We start from the raw sequence: 24422 nt of genomic DNA, 5'->3' as shown, positions 1-24422 counted from the left end.
TTCCCAGAGGGCATTTCCTTTACATACATGAAGAGGAGATATAGACTGACATCAGAATTTCAGGCGAGAGAATTTCTGGACAAAAACAGGAGAGACTTAGATCCCAAACAAGATAGGGGATGCCCCCAAGCTTAGCAAAAGAAAGTTCTGGAACAACTAGCACTGGAAGAGGCTGCATCAGGGAAAGTAGATACTGTAACTGACTCTGAAAATGGCCAATCTTAAATTAACTGAGTTGGAACATAAATGGTTTAAACTGTGAAGCCAAACGTCATTGGATTGAACATGTAATAGCAAAACAGAAATTAGATATAATTTGTCTCCAAGAGACACATATTGCAAAAAAGCACAAAAGGGTCTTAATTAATAAAAAAAATAGGTATGGATTTCATCTCATCAGATAAAACAAATAGTCTTTTATATCAATCCTGCACTTGAACCCAAATTGATTCAGAAGGATGAAAAAGGTAGAATTCTAATAATACAAATTAAAATTCAGGGAGAGGAAGTGATACTGGTTGGCATTTATGCACCCAATGACAAGAAAGCATTAGAAACAGAATTAGAATTAGAAACAGAATTACTTGAATTCACAGATCAAAAGATCATTCTAATGGGAGACTTAAATGGAGTTCCATCTCTAGTTAAAGACAGATCAGCCAGGAAAAAAGAGACTTGTTGTTTAGTCGTGTCCGACTCTTTGTGACCCCGTGGACCAGAGCATGCCAGGCACTCCTGTCTTCCACTGCCTCCCGCAGCTTGGTCAAACTCATGCTGGTAGTTTCGAGAACACTGTCCAACCATCTTGTCCTCTGTCAACCCCTTCTTCTTGTGCCCTCCATCTTTCCCAACATCAGGGTCTTTTCCAGGGAGTCTTCCCTTCTCATGAGGTGGCCAAAGTATTGGAGCCTCAGCTTCAGGACCTGTCCTTCCAGTGAGCACTCGGGGCTGATTTCCTTAAGAATGGATAGGTTTGATCTTCTTGCAGTCCATGGGACTCTCAAGTGTCTCCCCCAGCACCATAATTCAAAAGCATCAATTCTTTGGTGATCAGCCTTCTTGATGGTCCAGCTCTCACTTCCATACATCACTACTGGGAAAATCATAGCTTTAACTGTATGGACCTTTGTCGGCAAGGTGATGTCTCTGCTTTTTAAGATGCTGTCTAGGTTTGCCACTGCTTTTCTCCCAAGAAGCAGGCGTCTTTTAATTTCGTGACTGCTGTCACCATCTGCAGTGATCATGGAGGCCAAGAAAGTAAAATCTCTCACTGCCTCCATTTCTTCCTCTTCTATTTGCCATGAGGTGATGGGCCCAGGAGGTGATGTAGACTGATCTTCTCCAATCCTCTGGCCACTGCTGAGTTTTCCAAACTTGCTGGCATATTGAGTGTAGCACCTTAACAGCATCATCTTTTAAAATTTTAGATGGTTCAGCTGGACTATCATTACTTCCACTGGTCTTGTTATTAGCACTGCTTTCTAAGGCCCATTTGACTTCATTCCCCAAGATGTCTGGCTCAAGGTCAGCAACCACACTACCTGGGGTGTACGAGACATCCATATCTTTCTGGTATAATTCCTCTGTGTATTCTTGCCACCTCTTCTTGATGTCTTCTGCTTCTGTTAGGTCCTTACCACTTTTGTCCTTTATTATGGAAATCTTTCCATGAAATGTTCCTTTCATAGCTCCAATTTTCTTAAACAGGTCTCTGGTTTTTCCCATTCTATTGTTTTCCTCTATTTCTTTGCATTGCTTGTTTAAGAAAGCCTTCTTGTCTCTCCTTGCTATTTTTTGGAAATCTGCCTTCAATTTCCTGTATCTTTCACTATCTCCCTCGCATTTTGCTTGCCTTCTCTGCCCTGCTATTTGTAAGGCCTCGTTGGACAGCCACTTTGCTTTCTTACATTTCCTTTTCATTGGGATGGTTTTTGTTGCTGCCTCCTGTATAGTTTTTCAGGCACTCTGTCCACCAAATCTAAATCCTTAAACCTGTTCCTCACTTCCACTGTGTATTCATAAGGGATTTGATTTAGATTGTATCTTACCGGCCCAGTGGTTTTTTCCTACTTTCTTCAGTTTAAGCTTGAATTTTGCTATAAGAAGCTGATGATCTGAGCCACAGTCAGCTCCAGGTCTTGTTTTTGCTGACTGTATAGAGCTTCTCCATCTTTGGCTGCAGAGAATATAATCAATCTGATTTCGATGCTGCCCATCTGGTGATGTCCATGTGTAGAGTCGTCTCTTGTGTTGTTGGAAAAGAGTGTTTGTGATGACCAGCTTGTTCTCTTGGCAGAACTCTATTAGCCTTTGCCCTGCTTCGTTTTGATCTCCTAGGCCAAACTTGCCAGTTCTTCCTTTTATCTCTTGACTCCCTACTTTAGCATTCCAATTCCCTATAATGAGAAGAACATCCTTCTTTGGTGTCATTTCTATAAGGTGTTGTAAGTCTTCATAGAATTGGTCAATTTCAGTTTCTTCAGCACCAGTAGTTGGTGCATAAATTTGGATTACTGTGATGTTAAAAGGTCTGCCTTGGATTCGTATCGAGATCATTCTGTCATTTTTGAGATTGCATCCCAGTAAAGCTTTCGCCACTCTTTTGTTTACTATGAGGGCCACTCCATTTCTTTTACGGGATTCTTGCCCACAGTAGTAGATATGATGGTCATCCGAACTGAATTTGCCCATTCCCGTCCATTTTAGTTCACTGATGCCCAGGATGTCAATATTTATTCTTGCCATCTCATTTTTGACCACTTCCAACTTACCCAGGTTCATGGTTCTTACATTCCAGGTTCCTATGCAATAATTTTCTTTACAGCATTGGACTTTCCTTTCCCTTCCAGGCATATCTGCAACTGAGAGACATTTTGGCTTTGGCCCAGCTGCTTCATCATTCTGAATCTACTTGTACTTGTCCTCCGCTCTTCCTCAGTAGCATGTTGGACGCCTTCCAACCTGAGGGGCTCATCTTCCAGCATCATAACTTTTATATGCCTGTTGTCTTTGTCCATGGAGTTTTCTTGGCAGGGATACTGGAGTGGCTTGCCAGTTCCTGCTCCAGGTGGATCACGTTTGGTCAAAACTCTCCATTATGGCCTGTCCATCTTTGGTGGCCCCGCATGGCATAGCTCATAGCTTCTCTGAGTTATTCAAGCCCCTTCGCCACGGCAAGGCAGTGATCCATGAAGGGGGGGGGGGAGAGACTAAGGAAGGCAACTTGTCGAAAACCTTTTTTGATATGACTCAAAATCTAAATTTGATAGATTTATGGAGAATGAGACATATGTTTGAGAAAGAGTATACCTTTTATAGCCATGTAGATGACAGCAGCTCAAGAATAGACTCCGTATGGATTTCCAAAGAATTGGAAATAAGAGTCAAAAAATTGAAATTAATCCCAGAACCTTTTCAGACCACAATTCCTTGATTATGGAACTACAAAAAGGAAGCCAAATTTCTTTTAGATGGAGATTAAATGATGATTTATTAGATGACCAAAAATTTGTTGAAAAAGCAAAAAAGACCCTCACAGATTATTTTGAAATAAGCAGTCAAGGGCAAACAAAATTACAGATGGTCTGGGACGCAAGCAAGGCTGTAATGAGAGGACTCTACACAACAAAACTCATTTAAAAGGAAATTGAGAGAGAAAAAGAAAAAAGGAATTTTAGAGGAAATTATGAAAAAGGAGAAACAGCTACCAAACAAAGCAAATAAAGAGGCAGTAAAACAAGCAATTAAAACACTACAAACTCAATACTCAATTATCATAAACGAGGAAATTAGCTGGAAAATAAAAAGGGTAAAACAAAAATATTTTGAGCATGCAAATAAACCAGGAAAGTTGTTAGCCTGGCAGCTGAAAAAAAGTGAACAAAGGAACTCCATAAACAAAATTAACATAAATGGCAGAATCACAGACAAGTTGAAGGAAATAAGAGAAGGATTTGTTAAATATTTTTCTGAGCTGTATAGACAAGGGAAAGAAAAAACATTTAAGATAGAAGAGTATATCAGAAGTAGTAATATGTCACACATAAAATAACAAAGGACCATTCTTAACTCCCAGATAAGAATGCAAGAATTACTTGAGGCAATAAAAAGCTCTAAAATTGGCAAGTCTCCAGGCCCGGATGGCTTTACGGCAAAAACACCATTGCCACTTTCTTTTCATTTTTAGCCTCCAGGTATTCTATTATATTCAGAATATTCCTTATATTCTCCTTCATTTGTCTGCCTGGTAAAAACCCTGCCTGATCGTGATATATATACTCATTTAATTTTTTTAAGAATCTAATTTCTAATCTAATATATTTGCGAACAATTTGTAATCATTGTTTAACAAGGAGATAGGACTATAGTTTTTAATTTGCAGTAAGTCTGCATCTTATTTTGGAATTATTGTTATATAGGCCTGTTTCCATGTTTCTGGGATTTCGCCTGTATTCAATATTTCATTCATGACATTCATGGGTTCACTAATTATTCATTTAATTTCTTATAATATTTCGCCCTCCCAGACCTTAAATTGTATTATGAATCTGCTTGTTTGGTATGGATCAGGGACTGGATGAGGTTGGATAAGCAAGAGTCATTAGAATTAGAAGGACATGACAACAGATTTGGTTGGAACAAAGAGCAGGCAAATCCCCTCCCCTCCAGGCAAGCAGAGGGGAAAGGAAAGGATTGCGTCCTTCCTTCTAATTCCTCTCCGTGCTCCGGTGCTGCTGCGTCCAGGGAAGCATTTTAGGGACTCGCAGGCAGCCGGAAAACATGCAGGTGGGAGAGAGAGGGGGGGCTGGCTTGGGTGGGTGGGTGGGGGGAAACTTTTGCCTTCCTTTCCTCCCTCCCATTAAATCCCTCTCCTGCATTCTTGGCCAGCTGCTTCTCTGCACACCCCTCTCGTGCTCCTTGTCCCTTCTGTGTTTTTCCTTCCCTCCCCACTTAAAACGTGGTTACAAAGCATGGATCCACATGGATCCTCAGGATCTTTGCATTGGGTCACCCCAAATTCACCATCAGATCACATGTCTGTGGCCACAGCATGAGGCACAAAAATGATACATCCACTGTTTCATTCAGAATCCCCCCCCCCTTGTTTTCCTCCTCTAAAAACGATGTGTGTGTTATGGTCAGGTGCGTATTATAGAGCGAAAAATACAGTAGCAGAAGCCTGCGTACAGTCTTTGATTTATCACCCACACACAAGGCACAAGGGGAAGCGTGCCGGGCACCATTACATTCCAGTAGGTTATGGGTGCAACAACGGAATGTCTAGGCATGGTTTTTTATAACGAGATACAAAGCTGAAAATGAATGAACTGCAGCTAATTTTTTATCTTCATTTTTCACATGGTTTAGCCCACCCCCCTAATATTATTAAGAGGGTCTCTTCAGTTTTCAGAGTAGCAGCTGGAAGTGGGGAGGCAGAAAAAGCTCCTCCTTTCCTTCCACCCTGCAGTTTTTATCTGAAATTTTAGGTGCAGTACTGCACCCAGAGCTCAGAAACTGCTCACTAATGAAATTCCGTCGCAAAATGCATCTAGAACAATGGGAGTTTCAAACACTGATGGATACCTTCTGCGTTTAGTATGCGCCTTACTGTGCTCACTGAAACATCAGTGCCTGCTACCACCAAGTCTTACTGCAGCTCTTTTGCAGTCACTCAAGGGTTTTTCCCAGCCTGTCTTCTCAGAAATGTGGTTTCTGCTGCAGTTTGCTTCCTCTTTCTGCCCCATCCAGATAGTGTAACCACCGTAACTTTGAACTTGGGAACTATGCTTCCAATAGTGTCTTTAGGAACATTCAGTGCCTTCGCTGTGTTCTTGTATCCTGCTCCTTGTTTGTGATGGGTGATGTTCTCTTCTCTTCTTGAACCATTCTCTTGACTTAGCCATGTATCTAACATGCATCCAAATTTGACACTCCTCAACCCGCTAGCCAGCTCAGGTATTTCATGTGTTGCAGCTCAAGTACACCTGGTGCAACTAATGAAGCCCTTGATTCATTGCATCAGGTGTGCTTGAGACAACACCTGTTGTATTTGCGCTGTTGTGAGGGATTCTATTCAGGGGGTTGAATAATAGCAAGACTAGAGAAGCCAGTATAAGTTGCAATTTCAGCTGCATTTCGGGAAACCACTTGAAGCATCTGTTGTGTGGAGCTATTTCAATTGCTTTTGTTTGATTCGCTCACTGCAAACAGCTGGAAGTCTGTAAATTTTGATGATAAACATTTGCCATGGGGGTTGAATAATTTCAATTGCAACTGTACATGTTGGTCTTACTGGGTTCTATTTAGGATAAATGGGTCTTCCTGGATTAAAATGTAACAGAATAAAGAAGACTTGAAACCATAATATCAGTTACTTCAGGTATTTCTTCAAAAAGTTATTCAATTAAAGGGTACCTGAAAAGCTAGTCAGGCTTTTCTTTTAAAAATGTGTTCCAAAACAGTTTCAGCTTCTTTGAACCATCATTGACTGGCTTTGATCTGTATGGACAAGCTGTGGCTTCTTGTCCAGGGCTCAGTGATGAGTTGAGACTCAGTCTTACTTCAACTCTGGTGTTAATCAGTTGGCATCGTTGTGCTCCCAATCTTGTCATCTTGGTGGGAATACACAAGTTAACTATTTTACCAAATTTTTACTGTGAATCTGACATGTACTAATATATTTTCACTAAAGACTTGCTGTAAAAGAAAAAAAAAGTGTTGTTGTGTTGATGTAATCCTTTCAGTAAAATTGGTCACTAGAAAAATTTGTTGACCCATCTAGTTGGGATGTACTTAAGGTAGGGTAAAAAGGTAAAGGGACCCTTGACCATTTGGTCCAGTAGCGGACGACTCTGAGGTTGCGGCACTCATCTCGTTTTATTGGCCGAGGGAGCTGGCGTACAGCTTCCGGGTCATGTGGCCAGCATCACCCTTTGGTTACATCAGACTAAATCCATGCAACTATTTCACATTTTAAAGCAGTATATAGGGAAAATAAATTTTAGCACCACTACCTACTGTATGAACTCTAGACAGCAAGTACAGTGGTACCTCGGGTTACAGACGCTTCAGGTTACATACGCTTCAGGTTACAGACTCCGCTAAACCAGAAATATTACCTTGGGTTAAGAACTTTGCTTCAGGATGAGAACAGAAATCGTGCGGTGGTGGTGCGGAGGAGGCCCTATTAGCTAAAGTGGTGCTTCAGGTTAAGAACAGACCTCCAGAACGAATTAAATTCTTAACCCGAGGTACCACTGTAGTGTCTAAACTACACCTTACAGTTCCACATTTAAATATTACTAATATAGATTGGATTAGGGCTGGGTGATGTCAGCTTTTCAACATTGCAATGTATCACCAGCCAAACATTTGTGATATGACTATACATTGCAATGTTGAAAAGGAAGGGATGCAACAGACACACACAGCAAACTAGGAAAGGGGAAGGACAAGCACTGTTTCCCTGGTTTGCATCACTCGCTAACCTCCCCAGTGCCACAGTCCCTTCCCCTCAGGGCAGCCTATTTCATGAGGAAAAGATTTCTCCTCTGGGCTCCAGTGTGTTCCCGTTCAAATTCACCGCTCCTTCACCCCCTGCCTGATTCTCTGGACTCCTTCATCCATCAACCCCCCAATTACCATTCCTTCACCCTGCCTGATGCTCCACGATCCTCCACCCACCCACCACCACCCCGATTTCAAGCATCCTTCACCTATCCACCCAATCTCAAGCCCAGGCCGGGGGCTCTTGTTTCTCCTGCCAGACACTGAGGGCGGAGGGACTTGGGAGCAATGGTGGTTTCACTCGTGGTATACCGCCTGGTGAAGCCTCCACCGTGCTCTGGCCCTCATATCGCCCAGGCCTAGATTTGATATTAAACTGCATTCTAGAAGTTGCAATTACTATATTCAATTAAAATACCCTATGCATTGCACACATTTTGTCACTGGATTCAAACTTGTCTGTTCAAGTTTTAATTTTGTTGTGTAGTATACACCTCTGAGTCTGGGATGATGATTTTAGGATACTAGTTCATTATTATATCACTTAATTTAAAACTGCTGCCTTTCAGACTGGAGACTGAACAATTTTTAACATGAGTTTTTTATATATATAAAAAGGTAAGATACGCTTCATGCACTTTTATGTGCTACAATAATACTGTTACAAATATTTTACCTGAGGGTCCTATTTTTATGATCAAATATCTTTCCTGGGGTTCCTCTTCCTCACCCATGCAGTTATGTTAAAACAAACACTACTCTACTATGATAGAGTACAGTTAGATAGGATAAGTGGGCAAGAAATGGTGGAGAATATAATTACACTTGACCATTGAAATACTTGAGTTACTGTCATCAACTCAGAGACTTAACATCTCATCTCATGCAATGCTTGTGCACTGAAGCTTACACAGGCTGGGTGCAGTAGGAGAACAGATGCAGGTAGATATCTTACTTGAGGGTTATATTTCTGGCTTATCACACATCTAAGCAAAATTGTGCAAAACCAGAACAACCCCTGGAACGGTCCTGCACAACCATCTCTACCTTTCTAAAGACTTTCTAAAGTGCTGAGTGGGCATTGCTCCCCATGCAAGCTGGGGCTCTGGGCAGGTCACAAGAGTCCTCTAGAAGGCTCTGCAACACTTCTGCAAGATCTCACAGGGTAGTCTGAGATATCTCAGGACTTTCCCAGAGCCTAGAAAGCAAGATGGGGGAAGGGTTACTTAAAAAGCTCTTTCCATGGTGGAAAAACATGGTGTTGGAAAAAGCTGCTTAAGCCCACTGTCTTGCCTACCAGGCTATGGGAAGCTCACACGAGGGCTCCTGTGAGATATCAGATGGCCGTTCTGGGTGGGACGGGGTTCCTGGTCTCTCACCCCTTTTATTTATTAATTTTTCTGGTATCTGCATAAAGCTGCGATCATATCGAATCCAGTGACAAAATCAGCTTAATATGAGCTCTACGTGTGTGTGCATGAATTCAACAACCTGATTCACAAGTCATGGTAAACCAAACTATGGCTTACTAGGACCGTGCAAATATGTTAGTTTTTAGAGAGGAGTGTGAGGTTTGGTGTTTACAGGGTTAACATCTCTGTGTCCCCTGCATCTGGGGAGGAGCCTTCCCAACATCCGGGAAAGCTGAGTTCTTTGTCTGTGAGGTACTTTCACTTTTCTGCGGAGAGAGGCAGAGACATCATGTCTGCTGTTTCTGATGGAGTGTTTGTTATTTTATCTGTCTGATGTAAATAAATCTGTCTAGTTTAGAATAACTACAGCGTGTGGACTGTCTCTTCACTCACACGTCAAGCACTCGCTGTGCCCGCTCTGCTACAAGTCCGGGAATTCTGTTGCTGTGGAAACGTACGGGACCGGTCAGGTTATGGCAAGTTGCCAGCCACGTTTGTGCTGAGTGTGAGGAGGAGAAGAAGTGAAGTCCAGCTCAGAGATCCTGTCTGCTGCTGTGAAGGGGCAGAGGCAGTCCTGATAAGAAGTGAAGTCCAGCTCTGAGATCTTGTTTGCTGCTGTGAAGGGGCAGAGGCAGTCCTGATCTCGCTGGTGAAAGCAGGAGCTTGCTGGAGGAGGCATCTTTGAAGCAACCAGCTGGCAGAAAGCGTGAGTAAGCTTATAGCCCCAGGAAGATGACTCAGGCTCAGGAGGCTTTCACCGTCCCTTTTGAGAGATTGAATGGGCGCAATTGGGAAGACTGGTTGAGGAGAATTAAGTACTGGCTTTTGGGCAAACAGCTTTGGGATTGCATGCAAACCCCACCGATCCAGGCCGCTGCTGGAGCTGCTGGAGTGAAGTAGACGTGGCAGCTACTCTGAAGAGGGATCAGAGTGTGCTGAACATGCTGAGGCTTAGTGTGGACGATTTGCTGTTGCCCCACCTTGAGGGTCTCAAGACGACCCAGGCCACTTGGCAGGCACTGGAAAGGGTTTGTGAAACCACAGTGGAAGCCAAGGGCCGTGAGGGAGTCGAGGGCCATGTGGGAGCTAAGGGCCATGTTCCTGGAAGCTGTTTCTATGCTTCGGCGCATCTTTGTGATGAACAGGAGAAGAGACAGAAACGTGGGGGGCGAGCAGGCGCTGGCTGTTCCTCTAGAAGCTGTGCACCGAGGAGTGGGGGTGCAGGGAAAAGCAATGAGGAATCTGTGAAAGTGTTTGCCTTGAGACGCTGCTACAGATGTGGGTCCCCCTCCCATCTCGTGAGAGGCTGCCCGGTAGAGGCTCAGGAATGCAAGGTCAAGCAGATTAGCTCAGCGCAAAGATGTGGGAAAATGCACAAAAGTTCCAAAGGAACTGAGAGCAAGTACAAGTCTTTGCAGTATCATCTGGCAGCTTCCATGGCAACAGTCAAGAGCTGTAAACAGGACGCTGTGCTGACCTTCGTGATTGACAGTGGAGCATGCCATCTGGTGGGCTTCTGCGGGATTGTAAGGCTGTTAAAATGGAAGAACTGTCAAGTTGGCAGATGGAAGTCGACGTGCTCTGATGATGTCTGGCTCACAAGATTCAGGCCTTTGTAGTTCCAGAAATGTCCAGCTGTCTTCTATCCGTCACTGCCCTCGTTGCCGACAGTTTCAGCGTTCGTTTTGAGAATAGCGTGTTCTTTTTCCAGGGGTTCAGTGTTGAATGCAAAAACAGGCTGTTTGTGGTAGAAATGCCTGTTGCAGGTAACAGTCCCACTGAGTCAACACATGTGCAGTGTGCCAATGTTCCAACACATGATGGCTGTCAACATTTGTGGCATCGACTTATGGCACATGTGAATTGGGGTTACGTTAAGAAGGCCCCAGGGTGCACTGAGGGGTACAAAATGAAGGCATGTGATAAGTTTTTAGATTGCAGAGCTTGTAAGCAATCCAAGGTAAAAATATGCTCATACCCCTGGTCTAGTAGGGCAGTGTTTCCCAACCTTTTTTGGGCAAAGGCACACTTGTTTCATGAAAAAAATCTCGAGGCACACCACCATGCCAGATGGGGAAAGGTCACTTTTTACTTATGTAAAAAAAAATAAAAAAATAGTAACAGCATAGAAGGTAATGGTTATCTCTTTGATGTCTGATGGGAGGGCATTCCACAGGGCGGGCGCCACTACCGAGAAGGCCCTCTGCCTGGTTCCCTGTAACCTCACTTTTCACAGTGAGGGAATTGCCAGAAGGCCCTTGGTACTGGATCTCAGTGTCTGGGCTGAACGATGGTGGCGGAGACGCTACTTCAGGTATACTGGACCGAAACCGCTTAGGGCTTTAAAGGTCAGCACCAACACTTTGAATTGTGCTCGGAAAGGTACTGGGAGCCAATGTAGGTCTTTCAAGACTGTCGTTACGTGGTCTCGGCGGCAGGTAGCAGCGCTCACAGCTTACGGACTGCACCGTGTAACAGGTGTCTGGCCCAGCAGCCTAAGGCGGACAAGCCACTGAAACAGGCATTCAGAATCCATTCATTTCATAAAACCTGCAGGGCTCAATCTCTGTGTTTGTGTATGTGTGTGTTTCTGTTTTGCCCAAGGGTCTGGGGGTGGGAGAGAGCTCTTTAGCATGATGCTTTTAAAACAATTAAATTATCAACAAACAAACCTGATGATACGAATAGCAACGTCAGGTGCTACCGGGGGGGGGGGGAGAAGGGGGCCTACTCGGAAGTAAATACTGCGTCCAGGCGCAATTAGCGCTGATTTAAGGTGCACCAAGACTGCCTAAAAACCTCACCAAAGATATGCAACAAAGCGCTTCGTTGCAGAGGGGAGAGTTTGTGCACCGTGGAGGCTGGAGGGCTTCTATTCTACATGCGGGGGTTGGGGGGGCGAGGAAAATGTGCTCCGTGGGGGGGCGGGGAAGGCAAGAAAAGGAGCTGAGCTCTAACTATAGGCTCCCACGCTTGAGCAGGCCCGACTCGGTGGGGCGGACCACCCTCTCTCCTGGAGGAGGAGGAGGAAGAGGAGGAGGAGATTCCCATCCACGGCGTGGCCTCCCGCGCTCCTGAACGGGAAATCTCTGCAGCCCAAGACTCTCCGCGAGGCAGCTCCTCCCTTCCTGCCTTGAGCCGCCGCCAGCCGCGCCCCCCTCCCCAGTTATCTGCTGCCTGCCAAGCCCCGCCCCTCTTCATTGTCCTCCCCTTCTGTTTATTCCCCTTCCGCCATCCCTCGCTTTTTCCCCTCTCTTTCCTTTTTTTAAAAAAATATTTTCTCTTCCCCTTCTTTTTTCCCACCCTTTCTTTTTTCTCTTTCTCCCCCCCCTCCCCGCCCTCCTGGGTTAAAGGATTTGAGCAATGGGTCTGGAGGTGGAGCTCGTCGGAGGATTAGCCCGACTCGCCCGCCTCCCTCCCACAGCACACTAGGCAACGTCCGGCGGCACACTAGTGTGCCGCGGAACACCGGTTGGGAAACACTGTAGTAGGGTGACAACCAGGCCTTTTGAGCTGGTGCGTGCAGACTTGTGTGGCCCTATGCCAGTAACCAGTCTGGGTGGGGCAAAACACATTCTTTTGCTTTTGGATTATTTTTCGAGGAATTCTTGGGTCTTCCCGCTTAAACACAAAAGGGAAGATGCAGCATTGGTGAAAGACTGGATCTCTGCTGTAGAATTGCAATTCTCTTCAAAGATCTGAAGCTTTCAGTCTGATCGTGGTGTACTGTTCACCGGGTCTGTGCTGCAGAATTTCTTCCGCCAGAAGGGAATACGTCCGGAGGCGGCGCGAAACGGTAATGGCGGTCCTCTTCGTTCTCTGAAGAGGGGCTCCGCGGAAAAGGGTCGCACGCTGCGGCATAGCGGCGACCCACCAAGAAAAACCACGGGTAGAGTGAGCCCGTGGCCGTGGGACTCGGCGGGCACCAGAAGCAACCCCGAAAACGTAGAAGGAACCTCGTAAGGGGCTCCGGAGCGTAGAAGGGGGAGCGGTGCTGTGAGTTCATCGCTCTTTCCGCGGAAGCGAAGCCGCGCGGCTGTTACTGATGAGCGCTGGCCTTTCTTCTTGAAACATCAGGCTACAAGCAACATACCCGTGAGTAAGGGGTATTAAATTTGGAGACTAAATTGCTGAATTTGGCTGAAAACGGGAGACGAGAACCAGGAAGTCCGTCTTCCGATTTTGCTTGCAAGATCAAAGCAAAGACTTTGAGAAGCGGGAAGCGCTTTAAAAGGGAACTGTCAAAAAGTTGGGATTTTCGTGCGTTTACAGAACTGCCTTTTAAAAGGGAAAGAATAGACTTTGTTTTCAAGCTAAAGGGACTTTAAATTGGAGCTATCCTCTTGTTTATGGACTATTAAGACTAAAGAGCCAAATCGTCGGGCTGCCAGACAGGAGAGAATTGCTAAACTGCGGAAACTGTTACTGAAGTTCAACTGTTACTTTTGAGCATAACAGACTTGACACTGTTGCAGACACCTTTCTTGAGACTTTGTTAAATTTAAAAAAGAGCTCTGGAGAACCTCTCTTTTGTTTCGGGACTACTGAGTTTTTGTATTGGGATTACAGGGACTTTAATGGCGGAAAACCTTCCTTCTTTCTTCTAAACTTTGGTGGCACTCCCCCTAGAGGACTTTGGAATTATAAAGGCCTGGGAACTGCTTTTTATTTTGACTTTCTGTCTTCTGACTGTTTGTAAACTGGATCTGCCTTTCTCATGGGACAATAGACAACTTGACCTTGAACAGTGGCAGATGTGGAATGAGCGGCACAGGGAAAACAAGAGCAGCTAAAGCCAAAGAAGCTAAAGAAAAAGAAAAGGGAAAAAAAACCTGCACAACTTGTTCAAACAACTTTGACCCAAGCACGTAGATCATCGGTCCCAGCTGTGCTGGTAGCACAGAAGGCGGAAGCTGAAAAGTCTGCAGTAGAAGATATGGCAGCAGGAGGATCCGAAGCAGTTTTGAAACAAATCTTGGAACAACTGTCAACCTTAAATCAAAAGGTGGATGATCAATCATCAAAAATTGACCAAGCTACATCCTCGATTCAGAAATTGACTGAACAGGTTTCCCAGCATACACAAGCAATTGAAAATTTGCAAGGAGCAACGGCTGAAAACCGTAAACTAGCTGTGGAAGCCATTCAAAAAGCAGAGCAAGCGAATAAGGAGGTCGAGGAGATCAAGGGAGAAGTCAAGCCCCTGCACAAGCAGATTGGTGAACAACAAGCCTATCTGTCAATGGTGGAATTGAAAAACCGAGAGAACAACCTCAGACTGAGAGCTATTCCAGAACTTGAACAAGGAGATTTGATTGGTTATTTGACAACAGAATTTTCCAAGTTCTGGGGTATAAAAGAAGACAACGATTTTAAAATTGCATCGGCATTCAGACTGGGAAGAGTGGTAAGGAAGGACAGATCCAGAGACTGTTTGATAATTTTGAGATCAAGGGAAGAGAGAGACAAGATACTAGGCCTTCACTTCAAAAAATCACTTGAAATACGAGATCAAAAAATCACTTGAAATACAAGATCAAAAAATCACTTGAAATACAAGATAAAAGGGCTGAAATCTACAGAGACATACCGAAACAACTATTGGACCTCAGAGCCACTTATACAGAACTGGCAAAACTGTTGAGACAAAACGGAATTCCTTATAGGTGGGAATTCCCACAAGGACTATCTTTTACCCATAAAGGAAAGAAGGCTAAAATCAAATCGATAGAAGACCAGCAAAAGTTCCTACACGAACACGGAGAAGACCTCCAAAAAGGAGCAGCAGCAGCTTGGCCACTACCGGGTAAAACACCTGGAGCTGGACCATCGTCCACACCCTCGGGAGCAGAGGAAAAGGAGGAGACCCCACAATAGGATCAACAAATTAGTACAGGATGTCTCTGCAGCTATTAAGTTGGAATATAAATGGTGGAAATTCCCCGGAAAAAGAAGGAAAATATTTCACATTTTGAAAAAAGAACATTTGGACATTATCTGTTTGCAAGAAACTCACGTGACTAGGCTCCACAGGAAAGTGCTAATCAACAAAAGATTAGGCCAGGAATTTATCTCATCGGACAGAGTTAAGAAAAGAGGAGTGGTAATCTATGCAAAGGAGAGTCTGTCACCGAAATTTTTATTTAAAGATGAACAAGGAAGAATTTTGGCGATTGAAATTCAGACACAGGGAGAAAAATTCCTGATATTAGGAATATATGCACCCAACGATGGAAAAAAAGAATTTTTTAAGAAGCTGCACGAGACTATGCTGGACTATTTGGACTATTCCAACATCATTATGATGGGAGATATGAATGGGGTGGTATCTACAAACATGGATAAGTCACAAAACCAAAATTTAACAAAGGACGGCAGACTGCCTAAAACCTTCTTTGAACTAACTGACAATATGGATTTGATTGACATATGGAGGACAAAAAACCCCTTAGGTAAAGAAGGAACTTTCTTTTCTGAGGCCCATTTGTCATGGACAAGAATCGACCAAATATGGACAACTAGAGGGCTGGCACCTAAGACTAGAAAAGTGGAAATCTGCCCAAAAACCTGCTCCGACCATAACGCCTTGAAAGTGGAATTGAGACTTACTCCAACCGGTTCCTTCAGATGGAAAATGAATGACACCTTACTAAGAGATCAGGAGGTTGTGAAGAAGGCCCAAAAAACTTTAAGAGATTATTTTGAAATAAATTTGAATACTACGGTAGAAAAAAGAACGATCTGGGACGCAAGTAAAGCAGTTATGAGAGGGTTTCTGATACAACAAAATACGATCAAGAAAAGACTCTGGAATGGAAAAAAGGAGAAGATCTTGGAGAAAATAAGAGTAGGAGAGAAAAAATTGAGAACTAATCCAAAATCGAAGGAGGTGCTGAGAGAAATCAAATTCCATCAAGCACAATATTCGAAATTGATAAATCAAGAGGTTGAATGGAAAATTAAACAAATGAAGCAAAGATCATTTGAATCAGCAAATAAATGTGGAAAACTGCTAGCATGGCAGTTGAAAAAGAGACAAAAATTGAATACAGTTACAAATCTAGAGATTGACGGGAGAATTGTTCAGAAACCAGAAGAAATCAGAAGGTGTTTCCAGAGATATTTCAAAGAACTTTATGCACAGGGGCCACAGAAAGAGTTCGAGATAGACCAATTTTTAAAAACTAACGGATTACCAAAAGTAACTCAGGAAAAGAGAACAATCCTGAACTGTAAAATAACACAACAGGAAATTGAAGGTGCCATTCAGAATATGCAACTAGGCAAATCTCCAGGCCCGGATGGGCTTACCTCCAAATATTATAAGACTTTGAAGGACTATTTGATACAACCTTTGTTGGAGGTATGCAACCAGATTATGGAGGGGAAGAAGGCACCGGAGTCGTGGAAAGAAGCCTTCATCACATTGATTCCTAAAGTGGAAACTGAAAAGACTCAACTTAAGAACTACCGTCCCATCTCACTCCTAAATGTGGATTACAAAAACTTAAAAAAGTTTTGAATGAAGTAATTCACAAGGACCAGGCTGGCTTTCTCCCAGGTAGACATTTGTTTGATAACACCAGGAACATTATTGACATTTTGGAACTTTTACAAACAAATATTAATAGGAGAGCGGTGTTAATTTTTATTGATGCAGAGAAAGCCTTTGATAATATTTCTTGGATGTTTATGAAGAAAAATTTGGAAGGGATGGGAGTGGGACGGGGGTTTGAAAATGGAATACAAGCAATCTACACAGAGCAAAAAGCTAAATTGATAGCGAACAATGTGGTGACAGAGGAGTTTAAAATTGAAAAAGGGACACGACAGGGGTGCCCTCTATCTCCTCTTTTATTTATCTCGGTCCTGGAGGTGCTGTTGAACATGATCAGGGAGGACCGGTTGGTACAAGGAATAGAGGTCGGAGTGAAACAATATAAATTGAAAGCTTTTGCAGATGATTTAGTTTTAACACTACAGGAGCCAGTATCTAGTACAAAAAGAGTTTTAGAACTGATTCATGAATTTGGTCGGGTGGCGGGATTCAAGTTGAACAAGCAAAAAACCAAGGTTTTGGCCAAAAACTTGACACCTACAGAAACAGAGGGGTTCCAGAAAGAAACAGAACTAAATGTCGTTAAAAAAAGTGAAATACCTAGGGGTTCATTTGACTGTAAAAAATTTGAATTTATTTAAAGACAATTATGAAAAATGTTGGTCGGAAATTAAGAAGGATTTGGAAATTTGGTCAAGATTGAAACTTTCCTTGTTGGGCAGAATTGCAGCTATAAAGATGAATGTATTGCCGAAAATGCTATTTTTGTTTCAGGCCCTACAGATCGTGGACAGAGTGGAATGTTTTGGAAAGTGGCAGAAGGATATATCTAAGTTTGTCTGGCAGGGCAAAAAGCCCCGAATAAAGTTTAAAATATTAACTGATTCGAAAGAAAGAGGGGGGTTTGCCCTGCCGGACCTGAGGTTGTATTATGAATCTGCAGCCTTCTGCTGGCTGAAGGATTGGTTTCTGTTGGAGAACACTGATGTCCTGGATCTGGAAGGGTTTGATAATGCTTTTGGTTGGCATGCATATTTGTGGTACGACAAGGTCAAAGTTCATAAACTATTTAAAAACCATATTGTCAGAAGAGCAATTTTTGCGGTCTGGTCGAAATATAAAGACTTATTGGAGGGCAAGACCCCGAGGTGGCTATCACCGGTGGAGGCCAAGGCTAGGAAAAGACCCAACATGGAGGCCTACTGGCCAAAATATTGGGAAATAATTGAAAAAATTGGAGACAATTGGAGGTTGCAGAGCCAAGACAAATTAAAAAACAAGGTGCGGGATTGGTTACATTATGCTCAAATCCAAGAGGTTTTTAAAATGGACAAAAAAGTTGGTTTCCAGGTGGAAAAATCGAAATTGGAGACGGAATTGTTAGAACCAAAAACTAAGACACTTTCGAAAATGTATAACTTGCTGCTTAAATGGAATACACAGGATGAGACAGTCAAATCTGCCATGATAAAATGGGCACAGGATATTGGACACAACATTATGTTTGAAGACTGGGAAAGGATATGGAACACCGGAATGAAGTTTACGGCATGTAATGCCTTGAAAGAAAACATTATGAAAATGATATACCGGTGGTACATGACCCCAGTCAAGTTAGCTAAGATATATCACCTGTCTGATAATAAATGTTGGAAATGTAAGGAGGCAGAAGGGACATTCTTCCATCTTTGGTGGACCTGCCCAAAAGTGAAGGCCTACTGGGAAATGATTTATAACGAGTTAAAAAAGGTATTTAGGTATACCTTTCCCAAGAAACCAGAGGCCTTCCTATTGGGCATGGTGGACCAGAAGATGTTAAAGAAGGACATAACTTTGTTTATGTATGCTACCACAGCAGCAAGAATTCTTATTGCAAAGCATTGGAAGACTCAAGATTTACCCACGCTGGAGGAGTGGCAGACGCAGTTGATGGACTATATGGAACTGGCTGAAATGACTGGCAGAATCCGAGATTTGGGCGAGGAAACAATGGAAGAGGACTGGAAAAAATTTAAGGACTATTTGCAAAAACATTATAAGTTGTACGAATGTTAAGAATACGCACGACTAGGAAATTTTTGCTTTTGCAACTTGATTAGGTAAATTGAAAATTAAGTGACAAGAAAAAAGAGGGTGTAACATGAAACAACTTTATTATGCTTATCTTAAATGTACAAAATTGGGATACAATATTGTGAACTTAGAAACATAATAACTGAAAGACACAGTAAGTTAAGAAATAAGGTAACAAATTGCTGAGACTTTTATTGCAAAGAACGCAGAGTCTGGAGGATGTGGGGAAGTCCATTTGGAATATTGGAAAAATTATTGAAAGTTGGATTGTAATAACCTTTTTATTATCTTTTTTTGCCTTTTTTCTTTTTTCTTCTTTCTATTCTGTGTTTATGATCCTAAGAAAAGAAACTCAATAAAAAGTATTTAAAAAAAACAAAACAGAAGGGAATACGTCACAGGTTGACAGTCCCACATAGTCCTAAAAAAAATGGCATTGCTGAATGCAAGAACAGAATGCTACAAGAGGCTGTTGCGGCTATGCTTTTTGATTCTGGGCTCCCACAATGTTTTTGGGCTGAAGCCTGGTGGTGTGCTTCATTTTCTCAGAATCATTCCTATTGTTTTGTTGTAGGGGACACACCTTATTTTCTGCTGCATGGCAAGAAGCCCAAGGTGCATTTCTTCCGTGTTTTTGGCTGTGAGGCTTTGGTTCTTGTGCCAAATGCCAAACGTGGAAAGGGTGGACCAAGGTCCAGGAAGATGATCCTCTGTGGGTATGAACCAGGGACCAAGGGGTGAAGATTTGCCTATCCAGAAGGCAGTCAGTCCAGACTTCTAGTCAGCAGAAGTTCTGAGTTCTGTGAGCAAAGTGGGTGGACACGCATACATGGAAACCCAGATATACTTTCAGAGAGTTGTCTTGACTCAGCTGATGAGGAAGAGGTGGAGCCTGATCCTGCTGCTGAGGAACAGAGTCCAGAGCAGGAGCAGCCTAGAACCTCTCCTAAAGCTGTCAAGGCAGAGCCAAAAAGTGAACCGTCCTTGCCCACAAGTCCAGTTGTAAGGTTCAAAAGGCGCAGCAAGTCAGAGGGGGACCTCTCTGACACTGGGGGTGGTCTAGCTGGCCCTAGTGGGTCAGAAGGGGTACCGGAGCTCACACTAAGATGGTCAACCCGGGCCATGAAAGGTAAACCACCTGATAGGTTTGAGGCCACAAGTGTATGTGTTGGGGTGGCTCAGTGTGAACCTGAAAGTTTTGAGGGTGTTCAGAAACTGCCTCAGGAAGAAGCCAGCAAATGGCAAGAGGCGATGCAGAAGGAGATGAGCTCAATGGAGTTTCTAGGTGTGTTCTCCCTCACAACATTGCTGGCTGGCAAACAGGCTGTGAGCAGCAGGTGGGTTTATTGCCTTAAACCCACGGAAACTGGAGAACCACAGTACAAGGCTAGGTTAGTAGCCAGAGGGTTCACGCAGCAGAAGGGGCTGCATTACACTGAGGTGTATGCTCCTACTTCCAGAAGTGAAACTCTGCACACGCTCTTAGCCATTGCTGCATGAAGAGGTTTGCAGGTGCATTACTTTGATGTGGATGTAGCCTACTTGAACTCAGACCTCCAGGAGGAGTTGTACATGCTTCCTCCTCCAGGGTTTGAGGGCAAGGGGCAAGGCATTGTGTGGAGATTGCACAAATCGATTTACGGTTTAAAACAATTGGCCAGGAATTTGTCTGAATGAAGCCTTAGAGAAGCTAGGTTTCAAGAGGAGTCTTTCTGACAGCTGCCTGTACCTTAAAGGGTCAGGAGAGTCACAGGAAATTGTTTTAGTCTTTGTTGATGATATAGTCCATGTCTCAAAGACAAATAGACAGGTGGAGAAGTTTGCCAAAGAGCTTGGTAAACGTTTTAAACTTAAGAACCTGGGTGCAGTAAAGATCTACCTGGCGTGGAGATTTTTAGAACTGAAGATGGAAGTTACTTGCTCAGTCAGAGAAGCAAGATTGAGCAGTTGCTTGAGAAGTTCAGGATGTCTGAATGTGCAGGGGTCAGGACACCCATGGAGACAAGCTACGTGAAAGACAGTCAGCAAGTGGAATGCACTGAGTTTGAAAATGCTGACCTCTTTCAGTCAGGCCTGGGTAGTCTGTTGTATCTGTCCCAGTGGAGCAGACCTGAAATAGCTTTTGCTACCAATCTGCTCAGCCGGGAAGCTACAAACCCAAGCCTAGAATGGTGTCAAGCAGGTGCTGAAGATACCAAAGACTTCTGTCTCAAGCTGTCAGCCAAAGGCGATGTCAAGTTGATGTCCTGGGCAGACAGCGATTGGGCGAATCTGGAGGACAGGAAGTCTGTTTCTGGTATGGTGGTGAAGTTTGGGGACTCTTTGGTTGGGTGGAAGTCTCGAAAGCAAAGTCTCACAGCACTCTCCTCTACTGAGGCTGAGTTCAGCGCACTGTCTGAGATTTGCAGGGAATTGGAGTTCTATGTGTGCTTGGTTCAAGAGATCTGCGGAGAGTGTTGCTTGCCCGTCACGGTTTGGGAGGACAATCAACCCTGTCTGAAGTTGGCGGAGTCTGGGTAGTTTAAGGCCAGAACCAAACACCTAGACATCCGTTTCCAGAATGTGTGTCAGAGTGTTCAGAGTGTTCAGTTGGGATTAGTGGAACTGAAGTACTGTCCCAGTTCGAAGAACCTGGCAGATGGGTTCACGAAACCGCTGACCTTCCAGCGTCATGGGGAGTTCTGTGAAGGTCTGTGTTTAGAGGTAAGTGGTCACACTTACATTCCCCCAGTGCAGGACAAGAGGGGGGGTGAGGTTTGGTGTTTACAAGGTTAACATCTCTGTGTGTCCTACATCTGGGGAGGAGCCTTCCCAACATCCGGGAAAGCTGAGTCCTTTGTCTGTGAGGTACTTTCATTTTTCTGCGGAGAGAGGCAGAGACATCATGTCTGCTGATTCTGATGGAGTGTTTGTTATTTTATCTGTCTGATGTAAATAAAGCTGTCTAGTTTAGAAGAACTACAGCGTGTGGACTGTCTCTTCACTCACACGTCAAGCACTCGCTGTGCCCGCTCTGCTACAAGTCCAGGAATTCTGTTGCTGTGGAAACATACCGGACCAGTCAAGGAGTTTGCACCTACTTTGCCCCTCCTTGGTCTTTTCAGTACAGAGCAGCATCTAAACCAGTGTTTGGCTTAGCATGTCATCTGAACCCAGGATCATGGTTAAGATTACAGATTGTAGTTAAAGCGGAGAGACCTTCACCTCTCTGGTTCAGAAAACATGCTAAGTCATTGGTCACCAGCCTTTTGGTCTGGGGGCTCAAATTTGGAATTTTAAGGACACAAGTCAGAAAATGGCTGCCGCTTCCAAAAGAGCAGGAAAATCAAAGAGACATGAACATAAAATGGTTCAAACATAAAAAAAATCTGTTCCATTTTTTGTTGTTGTTAGCAAATAATGTTTAAAAAACTTTCATTTGCAAACGCTGTTACATTTTGGCTGTTAACGTTGTTTGTTGCTGGTGTGCTGTTGTAGATTAGAGCTAGAAAATAAAAGATAACTGAATCCAAGCATGATTTTATATTACTGCAGCCAGTCATACACATGCATCGTCACAAATAAAAAGACATACTTAATGCTGACTGGCAAGTTGTTGGTCTTTTACTAGTTTCATAGAGTAGAAAATAATGTAAATTCTTTTCCACCAAACAGATCAGTGGCTCCTGGTAGATGCCGCGTGCGTGGTGAAAAACCTATCTTCGAGGTGAGCCGTGGCAGGTGGTTTGGGGGAGGCTGGCGGCTCCACAGTGCCATGCCATGTGGTGCCTTGGCTGATGTGCTCCGGTCGGCCAGCCTTGCCAGAAAGAGGCAGCTGCTGTGCACGGTGATGCTAATTGTATGCATGGCTGGCAGCTGCCTTCTTCCTACCTGCCAGTGTGGTGTAGTGGTTAAGAGTGGTAGACTCATAATCTGGGGAACCAAGTTCACGTCTCCGCTCCTCCACATGCAGCTGCTGGGTGACCTTGGGCTAGTCACACTTCTTTGAAGTCTCTCAGCCCCACTCACCTCACAGAGTGTTTGTTGTGGGGGAGGAAGGGAAAGGAGAATGCTAGCCGCTTTGAGACTCCTTTGGGTAGTGATAAAGCGGGATGTCAAATCCAAACTCTTCTTCTTTTTTCTTTTCTCTTTGCTGACCTGGTAATATACTGCCATATCAGAAAGCTTAGCTGGCAATATACTGCAATGTTGGAAAGCAGGTATTGGTCATCCCTACTGTAGAGCATGCAACGAAAACAACAAAGGGTTGCTATAGCCAACACACACCTGCATTCTGTTAAAGTTGTAAGTTTAATATGCATAAAATATCTGTATATGCTGAATTTCAAACTTATGTAAAGGTTTGTACAGTGGTGCCTCGCAAGACGAAAAGAATCCGTTCCGCGAGTCTCTTCGTCTTGCGTTTTTTTCGTCTTGCGAAGCAAGCCCATTAGCGGATTAGCGCTATTAGCGGCTTAGCGGGCTTAGCGGATCAGCTGATAAGTGGCTTAGCGGATCAGCTGATTAGCGGCTTAGCGGATCAGCTGTCAAGCGGCTTAGCGGATCAGCTGTTAAGCGGCTTAGCTGCTTAGCGGATCAGCTGATAAACGGCTTAGCGGCTTGGGAAAAAGGGGGGGGGGAGGAAAAAAACCCTGCAGGAACTCGCAAGACATTTTCGTCTTGCGAAGCAAGCCCATAGGAAATTCGTTTTGCGAAGCACCTCCAAAACGGAAAACCCTTTCGTCTAGCGGGTTTTCCGTCTTGCGAGGCATTCATTTTGGGCGTCATTTTGGACTCACAGCTGTCCATGGAGGCACAGGTCAAATCTGTGTCCAGGGCAGCTGTTTACCAGCTCCATCTGGTACGCAGGCTGAGACCCTATCTGCCCGCAGACTGCCTCGCCAGAGTGGTGCATGCTCTGGTTATCTCCCGCTTGTATTACTGCAATACGCTCTACGTGGGGCTACCTTTGAAGGAAACTACAACTAATCCAGAACGCGGCAGCTAGACTGGTGACTGGGAGCGGCCGCAAAGACCTACATTGGCTCCCAGTACGTTTCCGAGCACAATTCAAAGTGTTGGTGCTGACCTTTAAAGCCCTAAACGGCCTTGGTCCAGTATATCTGAAGGAGCATCTCCACCCCATCATTCTACCCGGACACTGAGGTCCAGCACCGAGGGCCTTCTGGCGGTTCCCTCACTGCGAGAAGCCAAGTTACAGGGAACCAGGCAGAGGGCCTTCTCGGTAGTGGCGCCTTCCCTGTGGAACACCCTCGCACCAGATGTCAAAGAGAACAACAACTACCAGGCTTTTAGAAGACATCTGAAGGCAGCCCTGTTTCGGGAAGCTTTTAATGTTTGATGTATTATAGTATTTTAATATTCTTTTGGAAGCCGCCCAGAGTGGCTGGGGAAGCCCAGCCAGATGGGCGGGGTATAAATAATAAATTATTATTATTATTATTATTATTATTATTATTATTATTATTATTATTATTATTCGTCTTGCGGGGCACCACTGTATTTGCAAGGCAGATAAGTTTACATTAAGCAAGACGTTCCACTCTAGGTGAAAGCAGAAGGCTGTGGGTTTTTTTTCCATTTCACAGGCTTAGGCTACTTGTTGACTCACTGCTGGCAATCTGAGCTGCAGATCTCTCAAAGTAGGAGAGGAAACTTGAAAAGTCAGTGATGGCTAGCAGTAGCAGTGGCAGATGAAGCTAAGCTCTGCAATGATGAACAAGCTTAGGAACTCTCTCTGGGACCAAAGAGGAACATTTACTGAACTACATAAAGGACAGAACCTCATAACTTGAGAGCAATGTGTTCCTTTGTTCCATTGTAACAGTTATCTTTTGTAGCTAGTATTTAAGACTGTTCTGCAGTAAAGCTTT

The 24422-nt window shown here is 44.0% G+C and overlaps 1 protein-coding gene and 1 long non-coding RNA gene across 11 annotated transcripts in view; both read left to right on the top strand.

Annotated features, from left to right (window-relative positions):
* Window positions 1-24422, top strand: part of LOC144326364 (zinc finger protein 711-like) — a 74051-nt gene that overhangs the window by 21737 nt on the left and 27892 nt on the right. The gene's annotated exons all lie outside the window — the stretch shown is intronic.
* On the top strand, window positions 4795-24010 carry LOC144326365 (uncharacterized). The gene is made up of 2 exons (XR_013391492.1): window positions 4795-18526; window positions 21286-24010. It is a non-coding gene; the product is annotated as an uncharacterized LOC144326365 (long non-coding RNA).

This window comes from Podarcis muralis, chromosome W (genome assembly GCF_964188315.1).
Source record: "Podarcis muralis chromosome W, rPodMur119.hap1.1, whole genome shotgun sequence".
Taxonomy (NCBI): domain Eukaryota; kingdom Metazoa; phylum Chordata; class Lepidosauria; order Squamata; family Lacertidae; genus Podarcis; species Podarcis muralis.
The sequence above is the reverse complement of the archived record's forward strand: the minus strand, read 5'-3'. Positions and strand labels throughout refer to the sequence as shown.